Source organism: Oncorhynchus clarkii, chromosome 23 (genome assembly GCF_045791955.1).
Source record: "Oncorhynchus clarkii lewisi isolate Uvic-CL-2024 chromosome 23, UVic_Ocla_1.0, whole genome shotgun sequence".
Classification (NCBI taxonomy): domain Eukaryota; kingdom Metazoa; phylum Chordata; class Actinopteri; order Salmoniformes; family Salmonidae; genus Oncorhynchus; species Oncorhynchus clarkii.
Window position 1 is genome coordinate 7240001 of NC_092169.1, and position 27040 is coordinate 7267040.

The 27040-nt window shown below is 42.4% G+C and overlaps 1 protein-coding gene across 2 annotated transcripts in view; it reads right to left on the minus strand.

The window, feature by feature from the left end:
- Positions 1–27040, minus strand: part of LOC139381397 (tight junction-associated protein 1-like) — a 127284-nt gene that overhangs the window by 98768 nt on the left and 1476 nt on the right. Inside the window, exon 2 of one of the 2 annotated variants that reach the window (XM_071124898.1) lies at positions 12092–12180. The exons of the other annotated variant lie outside the window; for it this stretch is intronic. The gene's annotated coding sequence lies outside the window, so the exon portion shown is untranslated. The remainder of the gene's footprint in view (positions 1–12091; positions 12181–27040) is intronic. 2 annotated transcript variants of the gene reach the window in all.

Genomic DNA, 27040 nt, shown 5'->3' on the forward strand with positions numbered 1-27040 from the left:
CACAGTAATTGTACCAGTCCTAGATGCCAATACTGCAGTAGCAGCCTGCCACACAGGCAGTCATTCAAGGAGGATCTCAGGATGCCGGCAGCTGGTAGCAGTGGCAGGCAGGCAGGCACAGAGAGGTACACTGTTCGCCTAGCTAGCTAAAGCCTGCTTAGGTGACTGTGTGCTGAGGATAAGGCTTCCCAGACTCTGACTCACTGAGACACAGCCAGCCAGGACCAACTCAAGGGAAGGCAAGGGGTATGGAGAAGTGGGGCATTTTGAATGGCTGTGGTTGTAGGTCATTGTAAAAATACTGCAGCAGGGCAACAGTCCATTTCAAATACTCACAAAATGTGGAAAACATCTAGATAAATCATTCAGTTTGAAATACTGGATTTATCAGGTAATCAACAGATTGAGACAGTGGTGTGTGTTTGCCTTATTCAGTTCAGTTTTTCCCCAAAATAAAATAGTTATTCCAGGTTTACACTTTAATAGAAAAACAATGCTTTAACCACATCAGGAGACCCCACTGAAGTGATGACCTTTCACTGACATTTCAACAGGTTATAAATGAGGAACAAGTAACTAACTTTTAATAATGCCTGACAAGCATTTAAGATGTGAATGAGGAAGGGAGAGGTGATCACAGAGCAATAATGAGTATGGAGAAAACAAATCACTGGATAGTAAGAGGATATACAAACACCTAGCCTCGAGACTTCTAAAAGCAGTCGCTGATTCTTTGGTGATGTTAAGTTCCAGATTCAATCACTTACAGCAGGTATTTCCAGTTATATTTTCCAACGGGGCTATACATTTGGGTGAGGTTTTTTTCTCGCCTGAGTAGCCTCGTTTCACTGCCAAAAATGACAGGGAGACAGTGGTAACGCACGTGCAAGCAGTTGCTCCCGACGCCACGTGGGTACACTGCAGCATCCACCGAGAGGCTCTTGCTGCCAAAGGAATGCCTAACAGCTTGAAAGACGTTTTGGACACTACGGTGAAAAAAATGGTTCACTTTGTTAAAATAAGGCCCCTGAACTCGTGTATTTTCTGCACTATGCAATGATACGGGCAGCGACCATGTAACGCTTTAACCTCTTTGATCTCTAGGGGCGCTATTTCATTTTTGGATAAAAAACGTTCCCGTTTTAAGCGCGATATTTTGTCACGAAAAGATGCTCGACTATGCATATTCTTGACAGTTTTTGAAAGAAAAACACTGAAGTTTCAGAATCTGCAAAGATAGTCTGTAAGTGCCCCAGAACTCATTCTACAGGCGAAACCAAGATGATGCGTCAACCAGGAAATGAGCAGAATTTCTGAAGCTCTGTTTTCCATTGTCTCCTTATATGGCTGTGATTGCGCAAGGAATGAGCCTACACTTTCTGTCGTTCCCCCAAGGTGTTAGCAGCATTGTGACGTATTTGTAGGCATATCATTGGAAGATTGACCATAAGAGACTACATTTTCCAAGTGTCCGCCTGGTGTCCTGCGTGGAATTCGGTGCGCAATTGCCAGCTGCTTGTACTTTTCCATTTGATTGAGGGGAGAAACCATGCTTCCAAGAACGATATATCAATGAAGAGATATGTGAAAAACACCTTGAGGATTGATTCTAAACAACGTTTGCCATGTTTTCAGTCGATATTATGGAGTTAATTTGGAAAAAAGTTCGCGTTTTGAGGACTGAATTTTCGGGTTTTTTTGGTAGCCAAATGTGATGTATAAAACGGAGCTATTTCTAATACACAAAGAATCTTTTTGGAAAAACTGAGCATCTGCTATCTAACAGAGTATCCTCATTGAAAACATTTGAAGAACTTCTAAGGTAAATTATTTTATTTGAAGGCTTTTATGTTTTTGTTGAAATGTTGCGTGCTGGATGCTAACGCTAATGCTAACGCTAAATGCTACGCTAGCTAGCTACTTTTACACAAATTATTGTTTTCCTATGGTTGAGAAGCATATTTTGAAAATCTGAGATGACAGTGTTGTTTACAAAAGGCTAAGCTTGAGAGATGGCATATTTATTTCATTTCATTTGCGATTTTCATGAATAGTTAACGTTGCGTTATGGTAATGAGCTTGAGTCTGTATTCCTGATACCGGATCCGGGATGGGGAGATCAGAGAGGTTAACACACAAAGGTGCGCTGGTTATCAAGGGGCAAAGTATTGACACGCTTTTTTTAAATTGAGAGATGAGCTTAAAGTTCTCTTTAATTACCATAATTTTCACTTGTCTGACCGCTTGCATGATGACGGGTTTATCACACGACTGGCCTATCTGGGTGATGTTTTTTCTCGCCTGAATGATCGGAATCTAGGATTACAGGGACTCTCCTCAACCATATTCAATGTGTGGGACAAAATTGAGGCTAAGAAGTTGGAGCTCTTCTCGGTCTGCATTAATAACAAGGACAACACACAGGTCTTTCCATCTTTGTATGATTTTGTGTGTGCAAATGAACAAGCTTACAGACAATGTCAAATGTGATATAGAGTGAAGCACCTGAGAGAGTTGGTGCGCAATTACGCAGGTACTTTCCCAAAACGGATGACACAAAATACTGAATTCGTTATCCCATTCATGCCCTGCCTCCAGTCCACTTACTGATATCTGAACAAGAGAGCCATCGAAATTGCAACAAGCAGTCCTGTGAAAATGTAATTTAAAAGCAGAAGCCACTGCCAGATTTCTGGATTGGGCTGCGCTCAGAGTATCCTGCCTTAGCAAATTGCGGTGTTAAGACACTGATGCCCTTCGCACCCACGTACCTACGTGAGAGTGGATTCTCGGCCCTCACTAGCATGAAAACTAAATACAGGCACAGACTGTGTGTGGAAAATGATTTAAGACACTCTCTCTCCAATACAACCCAACATTGCAGAGTTATGTGCATCCTTTCAAGCACACCCTTCTCATTAACCTGTGGGGAGTTATTTGTTCATCGAAAATTGTGATTAAGGTTTTATATGAAAGATGGTTTAATAAAGAGCAGAATTATTATTATTTGTGCCCTGTTTCTATAAGAGCTCTTTGTCACTTCCCACAAGCTGGGTTGTGACAAAAACTCACTAATTCTTATGTTTAATATATGTATTGTATAGTCTGTGTGTGTGTGTGTGTGTGTGACAAGCTTACAATGATGACAAAAACATCTGAGAGTGCGCTGACCCTGGTGCTAGAGGGGGTAGGCAACTGGAGGTTGAATGTTTGAAGGGGTACGGGACTAAAGTTGAAGTCGGAAGTTTACATGCACCTTAGCGAAATACATTTAAACTAAGTTTTTCACAATTCCTGACATTTAATCCTAGTAAAAATTTCCTGTCTTAGGTCAGTAAGGATCACCACTTTATTTTAAGAATGTGAAATGTCAGAATAATAGTAGAGTGATTTATTTCAGCTTTTATTTATTTTGTCAAACTCCCAGTGGGTCAGAAGTTCAATTAGTATTTGGTAGCGTTGCCTTTAAATTGTTTAACTTGGGCCAAACGTTTCAGGTAGCCTTCCACAATAACTTGGGTAAATTTTGGCCCATTCCTCCTGACAGAGCTGGTGTAACTGAGTCAGGTTTGTAGGCCTCCTTGCTCACACATGCTTTTTCAGTTCTGCCCACAAATGTTCTATATGTTTGAGGTCAGGGCTTTGTGATGCCCACTCCAATAACCTTGACTTTGTTGTCCTTAAGCCATTTTGCAACAATCTTGGAAGTATGCTTGGGGTCATTGTCCATTTGGAAGACCCATTTGCGATCAAGCTTTAACTTCCTGACTGATGTGTTGAGATGTTGCTTCAATATATCCACATAATTTTCCTTGCTCATAACATCCATTTTGTGAAGTGCACCAGTCCCTCCTGCAGCAAAACACCTCCACAACATGATGCTGTCACCCTCTTGCTTCACGGTTGGGATGGTGTTCTTCGGCTTGCAGTCCTCCCCCCTTTTCCTTCAAACATAACAATGGTCATTATGGCCAAACAGTTCTATTTTTGTTTCATCAGACCAGAGGACATTTCTCCAATAAGTACAGTCTTTGTCCCCATGTTCAGTTGCAAACCGAGGCCTGGCTTTTTTATGCCTTTTTGCAACAGTGGCTTCTTCCTTGCTGAGCGGCCTTTCAGGTAATGTCGGTATAGGACTTGTTTTACTGTGGATATAGATACTTTTGTACCTGCTTCCTCCAGCATCTTCACAAAGTCCTTTGCTGTTCTGGGATTGATTTGCACTTTTCGCACCAAAGTACGTTCATCTCTAGGAGACAGAACATGTCTCCTTCGTGAGCGGCATGATGGCTGCGTGGTCCCATGGTGTTTATACTTGCATACTGTTGTTTGTACATATGAACGTGGTACCTTCAGGCATTTGGAAATTGCTCCCAATGATGAATGGGACAATGACTTGTGGAGGTCTACAATTTTTTTTCTGAGGTCTTGGCTGATTTCTTTTGATTTTTCCATAATGTCAAGCAAAGAGGCATTGAGTTTGAAGGTAGGCCTTGAAATACATCCACAGGTACACCTCAAACTGATGTCAATTAGCCTATCAGAAGCTTCTAAAGCCATGACATCACTATTCTGGAATTTTCCAAGCTGTTTAAAGGCACAGTCAACTTAGTGTATGTAAACTTGTGATCGACTGGAATTGTGATGCAGTGAATTATAAGTGAAATAATCTGTCTGTAAACAATTGTTGGAAGAATTACTTGTGTCATGCGCAAAGTAGATGTCCTAAACGACTTGCCAAAACTATAGTTTGTTAATTAACAAGAAATTTGTGGAGTGGTTGAAAACAAGTTTTAATGACTCCAACCTAAACTTCTGACTTCAACTGTATAAAAGTTTGGGAACCACTGACTTAGAGCCGATTTGTCTTGAACTGCCCTGCAAACACTATAGCGCAGATTGTTTATATTCACCTCAGACCAACCGGAAAGTATGTGGCAGGTCACAGATAATTGGATTCAAGCAAACACACAGAATGAGAGTCCTGACAGGATGAGAATAGGAGCATGTGGCTGAAGGGTAAATTTGCACAATAAATCGCCTGGTGCTGCTTTCTGAAGTGCATTCTACCAAAAATGGGGGCACTGAGGGGCAACTCGCTCCACACGGCTAAGAGTTTCCCAGAGAGCAGCCTCCCTTTCACCAGCCCCCTGGCTCTTCGCCCTCCACACACACACACAACAAATCAACAATTGTCTGCAGAGCTTTCTGGTAAACAGCAGGGACTGTCCAGTGTCCACGTCACCTCCATGAGCTTGCAGCAGCTTTCTGAATGCCCAGCGGCAGGGATGATGAACCATCGTGCAGTAGTCAGGGTGGCTCCAATTCAGCTGAAATCCACTGCCCCAGACATTCCAGTTCTGCTGTCTCCAGAAAATGATTAATATCGCGGATATAAATCAGTCTCAAATTCTATTACCAAGTCCAACCCACAACTTCGCCTTCGAATGTCTGGTTTATGTCAAAGCTTGCCCCCACAGACTTTTTCTGCAACAAATGTTCTTCAATAAAACAGGAGAGGAGGCATGGTGATGAGCACAGGCTCCCGACACAGCTCTCCTCTAACACACACACACACATGCAAAAGATTTCATTTCCACGGAGTATTGAACCATTTTATTTTACAAGCTCCAATTAAGTCTTTGAATAAAAAATGATGAGAGAAGGCGGGAGATGAGCTCGAGTGTGGAGTTGTCAGCGAGCAGCTGCCAGGTGTAGGCTATACTCTGATGTTCATCTGAAGAATCGCTCAGGTCTAACAATAAACAGGCAGGACAATCCCGTGTTTGGCTAGGCCTATAAGCCAACGTCTTTTCACTCGCACTAGGCCGTCATTGTAAATAAGAATTTGTACTTAACTGACTTGCTTAGTTAAATACAGTCTCTCCCTCTCTCCAAAACCCAAACAGAGTTCTATATTACCATACCACACTCATCCTGAAACAAAACCACTCTGCTTTCTCTCAAAGCTGGATTTATCCATCTGAACTACCAAACTCATTCTTCCACAACTACACACACACAAATCATGAGTGTGTGCCTGCCACGTAGGCCCCAGAGTGAGGAGTACTCAGCCCAGCTGCAGCTCTCTGTGACTGGTGGCAGAGGCTCCCTCTCAGGGGAGAGAGATCAGGAGAGACACCGAGCGGTGTTGACAGCACGTTAGCCCCCTCTCTTTCCTGAAGCAGACACATAGGATAACAGAAGTGCTGCCCACTTTGCATTCACACTAACATCAGTCAGGCCATACAAATTTCCCAAGAAACTGTTTGGCACACATAATACTCATGCAATGCTTGCTCCTATATCCACCTTTATCTTAATCTCCAGTAGCTTCCACTACTAAGTCAAATGTCTTCCACAGATCTGACTTCCCCTTTCCCTCCTTAGCAACCAGTAAACATTCGCCCGTTTCAAGTTCTTCACTTCCTCCGCATCTATTTATCTGTCGACAATACTGTGTTCAGAGTTTGTTAAAACCAATTTATTGATGTGATTATGATAGGCTATAGGTCAGGCCCTATTGGTCACATGAATACAATGCTTACATGTTTCACATAAAGAGAGCAACGGTTGAGGGATTTTTTTTTATAAACAAATTAGGGATTGCGGTAACAGGTCCATTCAAGAAGAAACAAGAAAAACTAAACGGATGAAATTCTGTTGCAGCTTCAGCACAGACCGCAGCCTTCTCGCTGCAGTGCCTTTTTGCTGCAGTATGGAGAAGAGCGAGACAACGTGCGCCAGTCACACAGGGAAACGCTATAAAATGTTAGCACGGTGTAATCATTGGGCTCTGAGTCATTTGTGTGTCTTAATTATTTAATCAAAGTCTGCTTAAAGCATCAGACAAGTCCATTGTATCTGTTGGCTAATCATTCCTCACAGTGTATTTATTATTATTTTACTCCTTTTCCTCACCAATTTTGTAGTATCCAATTGGTAGATAGTCTTGTCCCATCGCTGCAACTCCCGTACAGACTCGGGAGAGGCCAAGGTCGAAACACAACCCAACCAAGCCGCATAGCTTCTTGACACTGCTTATCCCGGAAGCTAGCCACACCAATGCGTCGGAGGAAACACCGTACACCTGGCGACCATGTCAGCGTGCATTGCGCACGTCCCTCCACAGGAGTCGCAAGTGCGCAATGGGACAAGAACAACTCTGCCGGCCAAACCCTCCCCTAACCCGGACGACGCTGGGCCCATTGTGCGCCAACCCATGGGTCTCCCGGTCGTGGCAGATACACTAGTAGGATTTTCCAGACTTCTGCTAGAGCTAGACTACTGCTCTCTACAGCGACATGCATGATTGAATCAATGTACCACCTAAATAGATTACAGGAAAAATACAAAGCACTTAAACTTGTTAATTTCCTCCAGCATAAGAACACAAGGGAAAGTGAGAAATTGGGGAAACAGTGTAGGGCTGTCCCAGACAACAAAAAAATCTTAGTTGACCGAAAGTAGTCTGTTCTTTCGACCAATCAATTCTGCCATTACTCTCTTGAAGTAGCCGGTAAGGGGCTACACAAGGAGTCCAGCCCGAACCTTGTGCTAGCAAGCTTGCAACATCGTATAAAATATTCTGGGCAGCGTTTCCCATGCAAGTGAGCTCGGGAGAGACACAGCTGTAGGCTGTTTGCGTAAGAAAAAGAAGTGCTGGACTTGGGCAGGAGATCACCGCAGTGGAGTACAGACAACTCAAATGTTCTACTGCTTGAGCTCCTGTTCCTCTTATAGAATATTAACTCAAAAGTCTTGTGGAGCTCCTGCAACTAAATAAACAGTACCAGCACGCAAAATGAGTACCGGAACCTATTTCAGTCCAAGTCAAGCACTGATAAGAAGTAATCAGGTAGGCCCATTTTATGACGTTTCCACTGGATCCGAGCATGATATTTTTCCCTTTCACGCCGAGTGGTTATCAAAAGGGAGAGCGCTGTAAACATTTTTTAAATACACTGAGGAACTATTGTCATTCTCAATGGGTGTAAAAACAAGACTTTGTTTGCTTGCTATTTGAGGTGAAGAAAATATTACTTTGAGACGCTCCACAGCTCATTAGTGGTGGTGCGCTAAGCCAATCAGAAATACTACGGGCACATTTATATGCCTACATTTGCACACAGGCCAGGTAGCCTATAGGCCTTCTTCTAAGCGTAGTCAGGTGAGCGTCCTTACTCAACATTGAACGTTGCCCTGGCTTGACGTAGATTCAAGTGAATACTTTTGGAATGCTGAGCCATTGACTGCCTGCACCAGATGGCAGTGTGCGAGTGGTTTCTTTTGATAATGAAGCAACGGACTACAGTCATATTGTTTTGAACCTAGAAGACCTACAGACTGGAGTCGGCAAGAAGGAGTCGTAATGTCTAGTCGTTTTACTCTTAGCTAGCTAAATAATGAACTGCAATTATCATAAACCATTAACTAGCTACAGTAGCGAAATATCTGTCAGATGTTAAGTAAGCAGGATCGTGGCATTTCAGAAACAATGCATGTTGGTTAGCTAGATCGCAAATGAATGCCTACCGATGTAACTCGGAGGAGAAGCCTACTTTCTGAATTAAGCAATAGATTCAATACTTCTAGAATTAATATGGCTATCATTTAGCTGGCTAGGCTACTTTGGCTAATCACCATACTTGAAGCAGTTGGCCTGCAAAATCAGCTCGGCCTCAATCATAGGCTGCAAAAAAATGTTTTTAGACAGGCAGGATGTATGACTGTCAGCAGGAATATGGAGCACTCCATGTCAGTAAGTCATGATGTAATGTTTTCCTTAAGATTGCATTTGACCATTTTAAGAGCTAATACTACTCTCATAAGAAGTGGAGAAGCCCTATGCACCATACAACAACCTAGTCATGGCCAAAAGTCAAGAATGACAAATATGAATTTTCACAACGTGTGCTGCCTCAGTTTGTATGATGGCAATTTGCATATACTCCAGAATGTTATGGAGAGTGAACAGATGAATTGCAATTAATTGCAAAGTCCCTCTTTGCCATGCAAATGAACTGAATTCCCCAAACACATTTTCACTGCATTTCAGCCCTGCCACAAAAGAACCAGCTGACATCATGTCAGTGATTCTCTCGTTAACCTTTTGCGTGTAGGGGGCAGTATTTTTGTTTTTGGCTAAAAAACATACCCATTTGAAACTGCCTATTTCTCAGCCGCAGAAACTAGAATATGCATATAATTAGATTCAGTCAGATTAGGATAGAAAACACTAAAGTTTCCAAAACTGTCAAAATATTGTCTGTGAGTATAACAGAACTGATATTGCAGGCAAAAACCTTATTTTGAAACCTCTTTCTTTGCATGCCTATCCTCCATTTAAAGGGATATCAACCAGATTCCTTTTTATATGGCTTCCTTAAGGTGTCAACAGGCCTTAGACATAGTTTCAGACTTTTATTTTGAAAAATGAGCGAGAAAGATCACATTGCGTAAGTGGATAGGTGGGGGCTCTCAGAGTGAGTTTTGCGCAACAGTAAAGCGGCCATTGTTTCTCCCGGTCCTATTGAAAAACCTACACTCCCGGTTGATATTTTATCGAATATATATTTTAAAAACAACCTGAGGATTGATTATAAAAAACGTTTGACATGTTTCTGTGGACATTATGGATATTATTTGGAATTTTCGTCTGCGTTGTCATGACCGCTCTTTCCTGTGGATATCTGAACATAACGCGACAAACTGAGGTATTTGGATATAAAAATAATCTTTATGGAACAAAAGGAACATTTGTGCAACTGGGAGTCTCGTGAGTGAAAACATCCGAAGATCAAAAGGTAAACGATTAATTTGATTGCTTTTCTGATTTGTGACCTAGCTACTATTCTTAGTGTACATAATGTTTTGTTATGCTATCGATAAACTTACACAAACGCTTGGATTGCTTTCGCTGTAAAGCATAATTTCAAAATCTGAGACGGTAGGTGGATTAACAAAAGGCAAAGCTGTGTTTTGCAATATTGCAGTTGTGATTTCATGAATATGAATATTTTTTTGTAATATTATTTGACTGTGGCGCTATGCTATGCAGCGGTTGCTGATGACAATTATCCCGCTTAAGGGATGGGTAGCGTCAAGAAGTTAATTAACACAGGTGTGAGTGTTGACGAGGACAAGGCTGGAGATCACTCTGTCATGCTGATTGAGTTTGAATAACAGACTGGAAGCTTCAAAAGGAGGGTGGTGCTTGGAATTATTGTTATTCCTCTGTCAACCATGGTTACCTGCAAGGAAACACGTGCCGTCATCATTGCTTTGCACAAAAAGGCCTTCACAGACAAGGATATTGCTGCCAGTAAGATTAAATGGTTGCACCTAAATCATCGGATCATCAATAACTTCAAGGAGAGTGGTTCAATTGTTGTGAAGAAGCGCCCAAGAAAGTCTAGCAAGCGCCAGGACCGTTTCCTAAAGTTGATTCAGCTGCGGGATCGGGGCACCACCAGTACAAAGCTTGCTCAGGAATGGCAGCAGGCAGGTGTGAGTGCATCTGTACGCACAGTGAGGCGAAGACTTTGAGGATGGCCTGGTGTCAAGAAGGGCAGCAAAGAAGCCACTTCTCAGGAATGGGGTAAAGTAATTTTCTCTGATGAATCCCTTTTCCAATTGTTTGGGGCATCCGGAAAAGGCTTTTCCGGAGAAGACAAGGTGAGAGCTAGCATCAGTCCTGTGTCATGCCAACAGTCAAGCATCCTGAGACCATTCATGTGTGGGGTTGCTTCTCAGCCAAGGGAGTGGGCTCACTAACAAATTTGCCTAAGAACACAGCCATGAATAAATAATGGTACCAACACATCCTCTGAGAGAAACTTCTGCCAACCACCCAGGAACAGTTTGGTGACGAACAAGGCCTTTTCCAGCATGATGGAGCACCTTGCCATAAGGCAAAAGTGATAACCAAGTGGCTCAGGGAGCAAAACATCGATATTTTGGGTCCATGGCCAGGAAACTCCCCAGACCTTAATCCCATTGAGAACTTGTGGTCAATCCTCAAGAGGTAGGTGGACAAACAAAAACCCACAAATTCCGACAAACTCCAAGTATTGATTATGCAAGAATGGGCTGCCATCAGTGGCCCAGAAGTTAATTGACAGCATGCCAGGGCGGAATGCAGAGGTCTTGAAAAAGAAGGGTCAACACTGCAAATATTGACTCTTTGCATCAACTTCATGTAATTGTCAATAAAAGCCTTTGACACTTATGAAATGCTTGTAATTATACTTCAGTATTCCATAGTAACATCTGACAAAAATATCTAAAGACACTAAAGCAACAAACTTTGTGTAAATTAATATTTGTGTCATTCTCAAAACTTTTAGCCACGACTGTACTCCTGCAGTAACTCGCTGTCAGAGAGGCTGCGATAAAAGCTTAGGCAGGAGGCCCTTGGCCAGTGGTAGGTCAGAGTTGAGGGCTCTCTTTCAAGCACACTCACTACCGCTTATCAGTCGTCTCTCCGGGTGCTACAGAGACGGACTAGTCCGAGGCCCTCCAGAGCCTGCTGACCAACAACCTAGGATGTATCCTGAGCACAGAGAAGAAAACTCCACTCATAATAGTATACGTCATGTAAACCTCATTCAGTATGGCAGTCTGCTAGTGTGATGCCAGCATATTATCCAGGCCAATGGTTGGATTGGATTTACTGTACTCACTCCAAAACTCATGCTCCCTGTAAGTCTCCCACACTTCTCAAAACTGACATGTGTCTATCCCCCTTTCCTATAGGAGAGTCTGCTGGGCTATGGAACTCTAGAATAGTACATTAAAAAAACTGCCACCGTGTTGTCAGCTATCCGCAGACTTTCAGTGGCCACATTTTGGGGATGACCAAATGCGATCAAGTTTTGTATAAACAACAAATTTTCATATTTTAAGATTACAAAACATTAACTTTGTCTTCAAATTTTTACTAACTTCTGTGATAAATATCAAGACAAATACACTTAGAATAAATGCAAGTCTCATGTCCAGAGTGAATACATTTGTATATCATACAGGTCTCAACTAAAATTGGTGCTTGTGTCGGTAGCAGTTTGTATGAATTTGAGTGGTTACATACAATACATGTTGACGTTTGCTGTACTCCCAGGTAAGGCCCTTTCTTCTGGAACAGTGGAGGCTCCTCATGAGGAAGGGGAGGACATCCACCTGAATTTCATAAAAATAAAAACTGTATAAATAAAGTTCAGATAAAATTATACTAAATATAAAATCACGTCACCAAATAACTGATTAAAACACTATTTTGCAAAGGTCTACAGTAGCCTCAACAGTAACCTAGGTTAGCACCATGGTGTAGTCGCCAGAGGACATCTATCTTCTGTCCTCCTCTGGGTACATTGACTTCAATAGAAAACCTAGTGGTTCCTCCTTTAAAAAGTTGTGTCATACTGTGGCACACCCTGTGTGTTGCTGCAGCATTCTGTGGCACGTCATTTAATTCTCAGCCATTTCTGTTTCTGCAAGTTATTGCTAGTTTGACCACCAGAGGGCATCTTTGAGAAGCTTTGATAGTATTCCGTATTAGCATTACCAGAGAATTTAAAACTTTTTTTGTAATAACATAGTATATTGGATAGATTAAGAAATTTGGCTAAATGAATTTAATTAATATTATGGCGTTTCCATTCAGAGAAAACTGTCAGTTTGTAAATCCAGACCGTTTCGCTCTCGGAGCGCACACTGAACGCTCAGGCCGAGAAGTAGGGTTGATTTGAGTGTTCTGGCCTTACAACGGCAGTCAAGCACCCAAGCTAACGGTGTCTACTTCCAGACACAACAGAGACCACTCTGACCATTTTACTCACCCCAGCAGAGCTGGTAAGGCAGTTTGCGTTAACCAGAGCGTTGGTGACTGTAAATGTGCTGCTGGAAACAATTTAATTACGCTTTTTTCCCGACGATTACTGACACCGGCCATATTCAACGGGTGTTGAGCGCTCGTAAAGTAATTATTCTGCCCTCTGGTACACTCAGACGAGTGTACCAGAGGTTCTGAAATCCGTGTAGATAGTAGGCTGGACACAATTTAAGAACTTTTTCTGATAAACTAGTTCATTGCATCCGCCGTGGAGCCCAGTTTCATAATGTGACCATATTTCCCAGCTGCTTGCCGTCGTTTTGAAGTAATCGTGAAAAAGCAGGTCTTATTTTAGGGCATTTTTCACCCTGCCAGCTCCTATTAATTCTATTGAGCATCGTGGCACCAACTTGCCTTCCGAACATTCTATTCCCAGCGTATTGAGACCTGCTCAACTTTGCAGTCTTCCCATTGTTTCCTATGGGGGAAATATAGGCACGTCGGTCTATTTCGCCAAATATCTCGCAAAGTGTATATTTAGATTTTTTTTTCAAGTCAGGTGTAACCGGTGTGAAATGGCTAGCTAGTTAGCGGGTGCGCGCTAATTGCGTTTTAAATCGGTGACGTCATTCGCTCTGAGACATTGAAGTAGTTGTCCCCCATGCTCTGCAAGGGCCGCGGTAGGGGTGAGGAGAGGGACGGAAGTTAAACTGTTACACAGGCACAATTTTAAAATCAGGATATCTCCTCTTTGTAATTGTGTAAGTCTGGGCAGCGAGCTCGTTTGTCATCGAGCGCTAGACCAGAAATAGCCAGAAGTTTTTATTTTTCCCCTACTTTTTCATTACGCAGACATAAGCACAGTTGACACCATCGAGGTGCGGATGTTAACTTTCTACACAAGTTGTTTTTTTCCCCAGTTTTGTCCGACGAACAGATTGTAGTGGTAAAATAAAAAGGGATATAAGCATCACTCCAGTCGAAAACAGGCTCTGCGAACGTTCGATTTCATTCATTTGCTATGTGCTCGCACTAGTGTTCCAGTTTAGCCAACGTTCTTAAGCCTTTTTCCAGCCTTGGGTGAATTTTGACTCGTTCTATTATCCAGCCTATAGATAGCCAGAGCGACTATACGAAAGCACCCGAATGTCCATTGAGAAAGCACAACGACTATATCATTTAGCTAAGCTAAGAATGACGAGAATAATCAAGTCAATAAAGGTTGGGTAGTTAAATAGCCTATAGTTAATATACTGGCATGTTTGATGTATAACTACTAACAATAGGTAGCTAGCTAACATACCGGTACATACTGCTGTAATGATATTCTGTGTGGTTCGTAAGGACAGCGTAGCTAACAAATTGTCAGCCAACAAAGTGGAAGGTAACTTATTTGAAAAGTAATTACTTTATTACATTGAGAAGCAAGCTACCTCTTGGTTGTTAGGGCAAATCTGGTCTGTGATAAAAAAAAAAAAATTCAAACATTCCCCACACCTAGCTCAGCTATTAGACTATTCTTTAGTAAAGGTTGAATAGTCTATTGTTCAGCTATTAGCCCTCCTCGCAACTTGCAACAAATTGCTGCTCCGATCTCATTCCTTTCCCTCTTCCACGCGTCATCATTCTGCTCCTGAGTGGCTCGCTTGTGAGCGTGCTGGCAGCATCTTCGGTTGTGCGTCAAGAATTTTGCATGTTTGTATGGTGTGGTTATTCACAGGCAAATTGTTATATGCTATGGAGGTACATTTGTGTCTTTTAGTCGAGAGCAAAACCTTCATTTTCAATTTGAAAATAATTGATCGAAGATGGCATCTCAGGTAAGCAGCAATGGGCTGTTTTAACACATCCTAAAAATGACATCTGCTGCTTTAGAATGAATAAATATCTCAGTTATTGAAATACAGACAGACGTAGTAGTCCCAGAGTTAATGATCCAAGGTCCGTTTTGCATTTCACCTCCTGATTTAAGATGACTGACCGTGTTAGAATTTAAAAAACAAGGCTTAAAATCATGCTCTCTCATCTGCAGGTATGTTTTGATGTGAGAGAGGAAGCCAGTCCCGTCATCGCCACCTCACCCGCTCTTAAGATCATCTTTGGGCCAACTGGGGGCCCAAGGCTGGTTAGGAAATACAGCAATTGTGATGAACTGAGAGAATATTAGGGTAGCACTGTAATTAATGAATCATATGCTGTCTGCCGCTGTCCTTACCTCTTTCCCTTTCGGTCTTCTACACCTCGTCTTTCTTCCTTGTTTAATAACGCACACCATATGTGCATTGAAGTACAGATTGAACTTGTATTTATAATATTACAATTATCATAATTATAATGCATTTATAACACCTGGATAATTACCTTTTCAATGAAGCGTTTCACATTGGTTGAAATTAAGTATCACATTGAAATACTATCCTGTGTCCTCAGATTAATGCAGATGAAGGGAGTTAGCTATGCGTAGTTCGTTTTTTTTCCATATATATGAATTACAAATCAATCATGTTTCTAGTCTATTGCATAGATACAATGTGTAATCATTGATGTCCCAGGAGCGGTAAACACCGTTGAAGTGTATAATTGTAATAAATTCATGCAGACACAGCATTCAAATAATGAATTTTGATATGACTGAAAAAGAGTGTCTGAGATTCATACCTGAACCACACCTTTAGTTGCCAAGGAACAGTACATGATCAGTGAATATATTCAATGTACAGGCTAAAATGTGGGAATCTCATGCGTGGTAATAACTACAGTACATGTGTAAATAGGACTTGCATCCTTGGAACAATAAAGATATTATCTTCTACTCTATCCATATGCTGCATTAATGCCATTCAGAATTTAATTTCATACAACAACTATGATAGCTGAGGTTCATAGATTGGTATGAATATTAGTTCAGAACCTAATGTTTTAGGGTCCATACAGAGATCGGCTACATACTGTAGCTAGCTACACATCCATATGCATAGTTATTTTTATCCTCCACTACACAATAAACAAGTAAATAGTTAGCTAGCTATGTTACTTCAGCTGCATTGCAAGGCAAGCTTACACAATTATACATTCAATTTGAAGTAAATGCTTTAGCTAGCTAGATGCTTTACATCCACTATTTCACAAGACGAGAACCAGCAAACCAGGCTGTCGCAAGAGTCCCTAAAACATTAAAACACGAATTACAAATGTATTCTCCTAACACTAGCTAGCAGGCTAATGTTAGCTAGTCAGATTACTTGCTAAAATAGTGATTTTCATAAATTAACTTTATGACAAAAAAATATGCACAAACGTTTGTCTCTACATTAACTAACATATTCCTCTCAATTGTACATTTTTAGCTTGACTCGTTATGACAAAACAACTTACATCTGGTTCCACTGTAATCTTTTGTCAGCCATCTTTGTTGAAGAACGCCACAAGGCAAGGGTGGCTTGCGTCAAAATTTGTCATTGGAACCACTCAATATGATTGGTCATAAAAACCTTGGGACCCAAATGCATAATGAGTACTCTAACTCCCCCTTGTGGTGGTCTGGAGCAATGGAGCTGTGACGCTGGGTACCTCTAAGTCCCGCAGTGCAAGCTCACAACTTTTAAAGGAGGAACCACTGTAGGAGGCTCATGGTTCTCACCCCCTTGTCATAATTACTGTGTAAGTCAATGAAACGTCCGGAGAACGTCCAACCGATCAGCGCTCTTGCAGCATGAACTGACTTTTTGTCCACACAAAAAACAAAAACTACAGCTAGCTACCACTGCAGTGTATCAAATGTGGCGAGTAGTTGACTCAAAGACAATAGATGAACAGTTTAACAAATTAATTTCTACCAAAATTAAGGCAAGAGAGAAAGAGTGTCATTTTTTACACTTTCAGTTACTTAGCTAGCAAATACAGCTAGCTAGTTTAGCCTACTGAAAGACCCTGCTAAAACAGAGGGATGCTATGTTAGCTAGGTGGCTATGACTATCCACCACAACACTGGAACACTTCCAAGTCAAGGTAAGCTTTTGATATTACTAATTTATTGCCACCGGGGCCCGCCAATGTAACCGCTTATTGATTGTACACCAACGTTACTGCATGAATGTAGTGGGATTACTAAAGTTAGTTCCATTTAGTGATGGGTAATTCGCGAACGGGTCGGCTCTGAGAGCCGGCTCTTGTAGGTGAACGTTGGGAACTGGCTCGCATATCAGAAGAGCCGAATCTATTTATACAAATATTTTTAAAATTAAGATATGAATAATCAAAGATATCAATGAATAAAATGTATTTAAAGAACGAAAAAAATAATAATAATATAGGCCTAAATGCTCAAGCGCACACAACAGCCTCACCTGTTGTTCCTGTCAATCACGAAGAGTCAACCAATGAACCAAAGATGCGTGAGGGAGGGCCGAGCCAACTCACTCACACACTTAGCATCCGAGGAGAGAGAGGAAGGACAGCTGTAAAAACAACAGCTGAGAAATGAGTCGGAAGCACTGTAGCACTGCATTTTAATAATGTAGAGTATAATATAATAATGCTAGAGCACAGCGTAGAATTTGCCAAAACAAAATTCCATAAAGCCGGTTCTACGCACAACCTACACCGGCATATGCGAAATGTTCACCCAACTGTGAAGCTAGCTGTAGCGGAGCTTCGAGAAACTAGCGGGCCTGCTAGTGATGGTGGTAGAGCCAGCAACTCCACACATGGAGATGTATCCACTCGGTCAAGTAGGCCTACTCCGCGATGCACAGCAACGCAGTCTTCTATGGACCAGTTTATACTAAGGTGTATGTCTGTAGCAAAACAAGGCCAAATTGATATTGCATTGGCTAAAATTATTGCTTCGATTTCCAGCCATTTTCGATCGGAGGACAGAGGTTTTAGAAATTATAGCAATAGTCTAAATCCAATGTACAGAATTCCACACAGGAAAACCCTTTCAAAATCCCTTATTCCACAACTGTACGAGAACACACAGGCTTCAGTGCGGGAAAGAGTCCAAAAGGCTACTGCAGTTTGCCTTACCACTGACTGCTGGACATCAAGGGTAACCACTTCTTACATGTCGGTTACATGTCACTTCACTGAAGATTTTCGATGTCTAGCCGTCTTCAGGACTGCTTAGAGTTCAGCGACAGACACCTCAGAGAACTTGGCAGAGGAACTGTTGAGAATGGCTAGAGAATTGCAAGTAGATGGAAAAGTGGTCTGACAATGCAGCTAACATGACCAACATTTATTATTTTATTTTATTTTTTAAAATTGGACCCATCATCTATGTCCAGCCCACACAATCAACCTGACTGTAAGAGATGCTCTGAAGGTGATGAAGCCCACTGTGGACAAAGTGAAAGCAGCTGTGGAATACTGCGTGAGCTGAGGCCTAAACAAGACTGTACTACAATGTGGAATTCATATGTTGAAGCAGTTTCTTGAGTCAAAGGAAGCCATCATCTCTACCCTGGCCATTGTCAATGCACCTGTTGATGCGCTGACCCAAGAGGAATGGGAGGTGGAGGTGTGCAGAGTCCTGGAACCCTTTGAGTAGGTCACTGTGGAGATCAGCGGAGAGAGGTACAGTAAGCAGTTTTACATACATCATTATTTAATCCAGTGTATATGAGCAGTAGATGAGAATGTAGTATCAGTACACAAGTAAAAACGAATAAGTTACTGTTCTCTCTTTTCAGCTATGTGACAGCCTCAAAAATGACACTCCTGTGTAAGGGTCAGCAGCGAGTCACAGCCAGCCGCCAAAGAGAAGCAAATGTAACCACAGGACATGTGACAGAGTTGATGGACACCCTATGTTTATCAATGGACAGAAAGTTCCACAGAATGGAATATAATCACGTGCTATCAGAAACCGCTGCACTTGACCCCAGGTTTAAGAATTTAGCCTTCAGTGATGCCAGAGCGATTCATGAGGCTCTTCAAAGAATAACCTCAGCAGCAGGGAGGGACAGCCCCAGTAGTCAGCTGGCTCAAGCACCAGGGCAACAGGAAGAAGGGGATCAGATGGAGCAGAAGCACGAGCAGTAGTGCCACAAAAGTCTGCTGTTTGGATGCTGTTTGACGAGAGAGCAACTCAGGATCCAGCATGAAAGAATCCCTCAGCAGATGCCATAATGGAGGTCCGATCCTATTTGGAGGAGCCCCCTCCAAAGATCTGCAGATCCTCTGAGCTGGTGGAAGAGCTCTGTCTACCCACTAAAGTCATGACAGGGAGACTCTGCATAGTGGCCCCATCTGTTCTCTCTGAGAGGGTCTTCTCGAAAACAGGACAAATAATTACTGAGAGAAGAATTCGCATCAGCCCCTTGAAAGTGAGGCAGCTTGCATTTCTGAATACTAATCTCTCAAAAGCAAAATATGGTCAGCATTGTTGTGTGCTGCTGGTTATAACATGGCAATAAAGAAGAGAGAAAAGAGGGACCAGTTTAATGTTTTAAGTGGGATGCTGCAGTTTTGCACTTTCATATTTATTTTTCTTTTATATGGTGCAATATTCTATTATGCTGTTCAGATTCTATTTGTTTTAAATGGTTAGATAAATATGCACTTTGTTTATATACATGCAAATGTTTAATAGCATTATTTTTCATAACAAACCAATGCATTTTTAAATACATTATGGTTAAGGTAGAGTATGATCTCATTTAATAATTTAATTAGAAATGTTTTAACCTGGGCCTCCCGGGTGGCGCAGTGGTTAAGGGCGCTGTACTGCAGCGCCAGCTGTGCCACCAGAGACTCTGGGTTCGCGCACAGGCTCTGTCGTAACCGGCCGCGACCGGGAGGTCCGTGGGGCGACGCACAATTGGCCTAGTGTCGTCCGGGTTAGGGAGGGTTTGGCCGGTAGGGATATCCTTGTCTCATCGCGCACCAGCGGCTCCTGTGGCGGGCCGGGCGCAGTGCACGCTAACCAAGGTTGCCAGGTGCACGGTGTTTCCTCCGACACATTGGTGCGGCTGGCTTCCGGGTTGGATGTGCGCTGTGTTAAGAAGCAGTACGGTTGGGTTGTGTATTGGAGGACGCATGACTTTCAACCTTCGTCTCTCCCGAGCCCGTATGGGAGTTGTAGCGATGAGACAAGATAGTAGCTACTAACAATTGGATACCACGAAATTGCGGAGAAAAAGGGGTAAAAAATATGATAATGATTGCATTTTTGTAGCGAACACCTGCCTTATGTGCTTGCATCTTCCCCATACACCATAATGTCACCAAGTCAACATATACGGCAACTGGCACCAGGATGGTGGACATGATTGTCTGGAGGAAGAAAATGTGCCAGCTCATCCCAAACAGGATAATAATGCAACAAAAATATAAAAAAGTAACATGTAAAGTGTTGGTCCCATGTTTCATAAGCAGAAATAAAAGATCCCTGAAATGTTCCATAAGCAAAAGGATTTTCTCTAATTTTGTGCACAAATGTATTTACATACCTGTTAATGAACATTTCTCCTTTTCCAAGAATCCATCCACCTGACAGGTGCGGCATATGAAGAAACTTATTAAACAGCATGATTACACAGGTGCACCTTGTACTGGGGACAATAAAAGGCCACTCCAAAATGTGCAGCTGTGTCACAACGCAATGCCAAAGCTGTTGCAAGATAAAGAAATTGATATTCAAACACCATTAGCCACCTCCTACAAAATTATCTAAAATTATATTGAACGTCCAACCGTATTCACAACCGCAGACAACGTGTATGGAGTTGTGTGGGCGAGCAGTTTGCTGATGTCAACATTATGAACAGAGAGACCCAAGGTAGCGGTGGGTTTATGGTATGGGCAGGCTTAAGCCACAGACAATGAACACAATTGCATTTTATTGATGGCAATTTGAATGCACAGAGATACCGTGACCAGACAGAAACTAAAACAGGAAGCACCCGTGCTCAGGTCTGTTCAACGCAGGTCCGACCAATTCCTCGCTTCAAGATGGCTTCGGTCACGTGGACTGGGATATGTTCCGCATAGGGTCGGACAATAACATTAATGAATACGCTGATTCGGTGAGAGAGTTCATTAGCAAGTGCATCGGTGATGTTGTACACACAGCGTCTATTAAAAACATTTCCCAACCAGAAACAGTGGATTGATGGCAGCATTCGCACAAAACTGAAAGTGCGAACCACTGCTTTTAATCAGGGCAAGGTGACCAGAAACATGACCGATAAACAGTGTAGCTATTCCCTCCACAAGGCAATCAAACAAGCTAAGCGTCAATATAGAGACAAAGTGGTCGCAATTCAACGGCTAAAACACGAGAGGCATGTGGCAGGGTCTACAGTCAATCACGGACTACAAAAGGAAAACCAGCCCCGTCGCGGACCACGATGTCTTGCTCCCAGACAAACTAAAAAACTTCTTTGCTCGCTTTGAGGACAATACAGTGCCACTGACACGGCCCGCTACCTAAACCTGCGGGCTCTCATTCACTGCAGCCAACGTGAGTAAAACATTTAAAGGTGTTAACCCTCGCAAGGCTGCCGACCCAGACGGCATCCCCAGAGCATGCGCAGACCAGCTGGCTGGTGTGTTTACGGACATATTCAATCAGTCCTTATCGCAGTGTACTGTTCCCACATGCTTCAAGAGGGCCACCATTGTTCCTGTTCCCAAGAAAGTGAAGGAAACTGAGCTAAATGATTATTGCCCCGAAGCACTCACTTCCATCATCATGAAGTGCTTTGAGAGACTAGTCAAGGACCATATCACCTCCACCCTACCTGACACCATAGACCCACTCCACAAGGAGCCTGTTACGCGAATGCAGTAAGCCAAGGTAAGTTGCTAGCTAGCATTAAACATATCTTATAAAAAACTATCAATCATAATCACAGCATACCACCCTGCAAACCACTGCTAGCTTGCTTCTGAAGCTAAGCAGGGTTGTTCCTGGTCAGTTCCTGGATGGGAGACCAGATGCTGCTGGAAGTGGTGTTGGAGGGCCAGTAGGAGGCACTCTTTCCTCTGGTCTAAAAAAAGATCCCAATGCCCCAAGGCAGTGATTGGGGACACTGCCCTGTGTAGGACGCCGTCTTTCGGATGGGACGTTAAACGGATGTCCTGACTCTCTGTGGTCATTAAAGATCCCATGGCACTTATCGTAAGAGTAGGGGCGTTAACCCCGGTGTCCTGTCTAAATTCCAAATCTGGCCCTCAAACCATCACGGTCACCTAATAACCCCCAGTTTACAATTGGCTCATTTCTCCCCTATAACTATTCCCCAGGTCATTGCTGCAAATGAGAACGTGTTCTCAGTCAATTTACCTGGTAAAATAACGGATAAATAAAATAAAACTAGTTAACTACACACGGTTGATGATATTAAGAGAGATTATCTAGCGTATCCTGCGTTGCATATAATCCGACTGAGCGGTGGTAGGCAGAAGCAGGCACATATTCATTCAAACAGCACTTTTGTGCGTTTTGCCAGCAGCTTCAAGCATTGCGCTGTTTATGACTTCAAGCCTATCAACTCCCGAGATGAGGCTGGTGTAAAAGAAGTGAAATGGCTAGCTAGTTAGCGTGCGCCAACTAGAGGGACGGAAGCTATATTGTTACACTGGCAATACTAAAGTGCCTATAAGAACATCCAATAGTCAAAGGTTAATGAAATACAAATGGTATAGAGGAAAATAGTCCTATAATTCCTATAATAACTACAACCTAAAACTTCTTACCTGGGAATTAAACCAAATTGAGCATGTTTCATTATCTACTTGAGGCTAAATTGATTTTATTGATGTATTATATACATATACAAATAAAAATACATTATTTTGTATTTTATTAAATCGGCCGATTAATCAGTATCAGCTTTTTTGGTCCTCCTATAATCGGTATCGGCTTTGAAAAATCATAATCGGTCGACCTCTAGTACAAGTGCATCAAAGCGGGGTCCGGGAGACTGAAAAACAGCTTCTCTCTCTCAAGGCCATCAGACTGTTAAACAGCCATCACTAACATTGAGTGGCTGCTGCCAACATACTGACTCAATCTATAGCCACTTTAATAATTTAAAAATGTATGTAATAAATGTATCACTAGCCACTTTAAACAATGCCACTTTATATAATGTTTACATACCCTACATTTCTCATTTCATATGTATATACTGTACTCTATACCATCTTACTGCATCTTGCCTATGCCGTTCGGCCATCACTCATTCATATATTTTTATGTACATATTCTTATTCATTCCTTTACAATTGTGTGTAGAAGGTATTTATTGTGAAATTGTTAGGTTAGATTACATGTTAGATATTACTGCATGGTTGGAGCTAGAAGCACAAGCATTTCGCTAACATCTGCTAACCAGGTGTATGTGACAAATAAAATTTGATTTGAGAGAATCACTGACATGATGTCAGCTGGTCCATTTGTGGCAGGGCTGAAATACAGTGGAAATGTTTTTTGGGGATTCAGTTCATTTGCATGGCATAGAGGGACTTTGCAATTAATTGCAATATATCTGATTACTTTTCATAACATTGTGGAGTATATGCAAATTGCCATCATACAAACTGAGGCAGCAGACTTTGTGAAAATTAATATTTGTGTAATTCTCAACTTGTGGCCACGACTGTACATATTCTTATTCATTCCTTTACACTTGTGTATGAGGTAGTTGTTGTAAAAAAATGTGATAACTTGTTAGATATTACTGCATGGTCGGAACTAGAAGCGCAAGCATTTCACTACACTCGCATTAACATCTGCTAATCATGTGTATGTGACCAATAACATTTGATTTGAGCTCCTGAGGCCCATTGTCAACTGCCACCATCACTTCATGTTTCAGCATGATAATGCATGCCATGTCGCAAGGATCTGTACACAATTCCTGGAAGCTGAAAACGTCCCAGTTATTCCATGTCCTGCATACTCACCAGATATGTCACCCATTGAGCATGTTTGGGATCCTCTGGATCGGCGTGTACGACAGTGTGTCCCAGTTCCCGCCAATAAAAGCAATTTCGCACAGCCATTGAAGAGGAGTGGGACAACATTCCACAATCAACAGCATGAACAACTCTATGTGAAGGAAATGTGTCACGCTGCATTAAGCAAATGGTGGTCAAACCAGATACTGACTGGTTTTCTGATCCACGCCCCTAACTTTATTCCCAAACATGTGAAATCCATAGATTGGGGCATAATGAATTAATCTCAGTTGACTGATTTCCTTATATGAACTAAATGCGTAAAATCATTTTTGCGTTTATATTGTTGATCCTTAAAGAGGCTTGTGACTTAGAATACTTGGTGTTGCCATGCCAAGCAGTCTGCTGCCTTTTTATACATCCACTGCTCAAAAAAATAAAGGGAACACTAAAATAACACATCCTAGATCTGAATGAATGAAATATTCTTATTAAATACTTTTTTCTTTACATAGTTGAATGTGCGGACAACAAATCACGCAAAAATTGTCAATGGAAATCAAATTTATCAACCCATGGAGGTCTGGATTTGGAGTCACACTCAAAATTAAAGGGGAAAACCACACTACAGGCTGATCCAACTTTGATGTAATGTCCTTAAAACAAGTCAAAATGAGGCTCAGTAGTGTGTGTGGCCTCCACGTGCCTGTATGACCTCCCTACAACGCCTGGGCATGCTCCTGATGAGGTGGCGGATGGTCTCCTGAGGGATCTCCTCCCAGACCTGGACTAAAGCATCCGCCAACTCCTGGACAGTCTGTGGTGCAACGTGGCGTTGGTGGATGGAGCGAGACATGATGTGCTCCCAGATGTGCTCAATTGGATTCAGGTCTGGGGAACGGGCGGGCCAGTCCATAGCATCAATGCCTTCCTCTTTCAGGAACTGCTGACACACTCCAGCCACATGAGGTCTAACATTGTCTTGCATTAGGAGGAACCCAGGGCCAACCGCACCAGCATATGGTCTCACAAGGGGTCTGAGGATCTCATCTCGGTACCTAATGGCAGTCAGGCTACCTCTGGCTAGCACATGGAGGGCTGTGCGGCCACCCAAAGAAATGCCACCCCACACCATGACTGACCCACTGCCAAACCGGTGATGCTGGAGGATGTTGCAGGCAGCAGAACATTCTCCACGGCGTCTCCAGACTGTCACATGTGCTCAGTGTGAACCTGCTTTAATCTGTGAAGAGCACAGGACGCCAGTGGCGAATTTGCCAATCTTGGTGTTCTCTGGCAAATGAAAAACATCCTGCACGGTGTTGGGCTGTAAGCACAACCCCCACCTGTGGACGTTGGGCCCTCATACCACCCTCATGGAGTCTGTTTCTGACCGTTTGAGCAGACACATGCACATTTGTGGCCTGCTGGAGGTCATTTTGCAGGGCTCTGGCAGTGCTCCTCCTGCTCCTCCTTGCACAAAGGCGGAGGTAGCGGTCCTGCTGCTGGGTTGTTGCCCTCCTACGGCCTCCTCCACGTCTCCTGATGTACTGGCCTGTCTCCTGGTAGCGCCTCCATGTTCTGGACACTACGCTAACAGACACAGCAAACCTTCTTGCCACAGCTCGCATTGATGTGCCATCCTGGATGAGCTGCACTACCTGAGCCACTTGTGTGGGTTGTAGACTCATGCTACCATTAGAGTAAAAGCACCGCCAGCATTCAAAAGTGACCAAAACATCAGCCAGGAAGTATAGGAACTGAGAAGTGGTCTCCACCTGCAGAACCACTCCTTTATTGGGGGTGTCTTGCTAATTGCCTATAATTTCCACCTGTTGTCTATTCCATTTGCACAACAGCATGTGAAATGTATTGTCAATCAGTGTTGCTTCCTAAGTGGACAGTTTGATTTCACAGAAGTGTGATTGACTTGGAGTTACATTGTGTTGTTTAAGTGTTCCCTTTATTTTTTTGAGCAGTGTATATCCAGACAAAGGATTTAAGTGTATATAGTGGGCATATTGGATTTCTAACATAGTACACAATAATAGCCATGAGTACAGGTCATAAGTACATTACACAATCCCCCCACCCCATTTACAATGTGTACATATACAGGTGATTAAACCACCATTTAATGGCAATATGGCAGCCATACCGGATTGGACACCATATTGGATTTGGATTCAAATCTAGGGGGTTCCCCTAACGTAAATGCAAGTAGGGGCTAAACATATAACGCAAGTTACAGTTTTCAGTGTGAGCAAACTTGCCTTAGACCTGATTACAATAGCCACAACGTCAAAAAAACATGTGTAAATATGCATTTCTGTCAGGCAGGACCATACAGCACTGAATGAGAGCATATTTGACTTGTAAAGTTGTCTGTTGAACAGCTACCAAAAAGTGAAGTTTACATTCATCATAAATATTAATAATTGATATTTCAGACTAGTGTATGTGTTTACAGGTCTATATTTCCAAGAAGCATTAAGATATCCCAATTTTGTTTGTGTATGTAGGGCAAAAAATGTACTCGTATTCCACATTTTAGAAATATCAGATTCTCGTTTACATGAGTCCCTCCTGTCAGGCATTCTTCTTCCCGGTTTGAGTTTGTATTTATTAGGGATTCTCATTAGCTGCTGCCAAGGCAAAATTCCAAAAGGTTTAATAAGACCATTCAACAATATCACAATGTATCCATTTGAATGTGCCTGTACCTTTGTGTGCGTCTCTTCACATTACCTGTTGTTCCATAAGGTGTATTTTTACCCGTTTTTTTTATCTGATTTTACTGCTTGCATCAGTTACCTGATGTAGAATTGAGTTCCATGTAATCATGGTTCTATGTAGTACTATGCACCTCCCCTAGTCTGTTCTGGACTTGGGGACTGTGAAGAGACCTCTGGTGACATGTCTTGTGGGGTATACATGGATGTCAATAACTCTTACAAAAACAACTAGTGATGAAGTCAATCTCTTCCACTTTGAGCCATGAGAGATTGACATGCATGTCATTAACGTTAGCTCTCCATGTACTTTTAAGAACAAGTGGTGCTACCCTGTTCTGAGCCAACTGCTATTGTCTTAAGTCCCTCTTTGTGGCACCTGACCACACTACTGAACAGTAGTCAAAACTCAGGCCTGTAGGACCTGCCTTGTTGATAGTGATGTTAAGGCAGAGCAGCACTTTATTATGGACAGACGTCTCCCCATCTTAGCTACTGTTGTATCAATATGTTTCGACTATGACTATACAATCCAGGGTTACTCCAAGCAGTTTAGTCACCTCAA